General features: G+C 43.9%; 1 pseudogene; it reads left to right on the top strand.

Annotated features, from left to right (window-relative positions):
- Positions 1 to 908: 908 nt before the first annotated feature.
- On the top strand, positions 909 to 1,319 carry LOC102490623 (ATP synthase F(0) complex subunit C1, mitochondrial pseudogene; annotated as a pseudogene).
- The last annotated feature ends 335 nt before the right edge of the window (positions 1,320 to 1,654 follow it).

The following is a 1,654-nucleotide window of genomic DNA, read 5'->3' as shown; positions in this document are numbered from 1 at the left end:
TGAGAAGTTTGTTTCTCCTTTGGATAAACTCCAGTGAGCAAACCCAGTTGGCCTATTGATATGGATCAACACCTCAATGCTAGTAGCTTCTACCAAGTCTTTCCTACCTTAATAGCTCTTACTTCACAGGTAAGGGAACCATTAGCTGGTTCCAACCAAACCATTAGCTTGGTTTCTGCCAACCAAGCTGACATTCTGCCAGCTTTTGACTATATATATTTCTACTATACATTCTAGAATTGGGGAAATAACCACATAGCAGGTTCAGGGACCTATGGGGTACACTTTAGAATTAACTTGAGCTAAAACACCTGCAATCATCTGACCACTACTATTCTGAGTCATTGACTACCATTGTGCTTTGGATCTTTATGACTTAGTTTCAATTCAGATTCAGTGTCTGGTTAAAATGTCTTACTATTCCCTTTTCTTAATTCACAGACATGCTGGAAAGTGGCTGTAGTTCCCTTTAGGATCCCAGGGTGCAGCAGCCCAGTGGCACCACATAATCACCAAAGACAAGATGGTCACAGTACCTGAAATGGACAGTGGAGTGAAAGCAGACTGACCTGGGCTGGCCCCATAGCCTAGTGGTTAAGAGTGCCAGATTCCACATTGCCAAATGCAGTTTAAGTTCAGAAGCTGGTAGTGGGGCTGGTAGGTGGTGTGGTAGTTAAGCTGCTGGACTCCACATGGCCGACTATGGTTTGAGTCCAGGGCATGGTTGCTTGCTTTCTCACTTTTCTTTTTTCTCTGTCTTTCTCTGGTCAAGTTGAAAAATGATAATAATAAATACAATTAAATGAATAATTCTTAAAACCAAAACAAAACAGAAAGAATAACTTGGTAGCTTGAAAAACATTCTGGGTGTGTATGTTCAAAGGGCTAAAACTGGGAGGCTGAAAAAAATGCAGACTACTGGGGCACTGGTCATTTCCCCAGCTCTGATCCACTGTCGTACTAGTGCGCTATTAAAGCCTGTGTCTGCCTCCCTCCTGAGTAGGCCAGAGAAAGCATCAAACCAGCCTTCCTCCAGCAGCTCCCCACCCTAGGAGACCAGGCAGGAATTCCAGACTAGTATTGTCTTTTAGGACGCTGACACAGCAGCCAAGTTTATTGGTGCTGCTGCCGCTACCATTGGTGTGGCTGGTTCAGGGGCTGGCGTTGGAACAGTGTTTGGCAGCTCAATTGTTGGCTATATCAGGAACCCGTCTGCCAAGCAGCAGCTCTTCTTCTATGCCATTCTGGACTTTTCCCTGTCTGAGGCCATGGGGCTCTTCTGTTTGATGGTCACCTTCCTCATCCTCTTCGCCATGTAAGGCTCTGTGGGAGGAAGGGGTCACCTACCCATCCCTGCTGCTTCAACTCCATGCACATCCAGTACTGGGGTGTGCTAAGCTTTACCATTAAATGCAATGCTTTTTGTTTGTTTGTTTTTAATTTTTTAATTTCTTTATAAAAAGAGAAGAAAAAAAAGGAAGAACTCAAGAAGAAAATCAACAGTACTTTTTGGCAATGTATGAAGGTTCTTTCAAGAGGACCCATTGTCCACTTTGTTTAAAGGGCTCTGGGTCTGTGAATAGGTTCAGATATGGGAGTTGAATAAGTGAGGAGACATAGACCTTTGCTTTGCTTAGTCAGTCAGATTCTAGTC

This window comes from Tupaia chinensis, unplaced genomic scaffold (genome assembly GCF_000334495.1).
Source record: "Tupaia chinensis unplaced genomic scaffold, TupChi_1.0 Scaffold144982_1, whole genome shotgun sequence".
NCBI lineage: Eukaryota > Metazoa > Chordata > Mammalia > Scandentia > Tupaiidae > Tupaia > Tupaia belangeri.
This window is presented reverse-complemented; position numbering and strand designations above follow the sequence as displayed.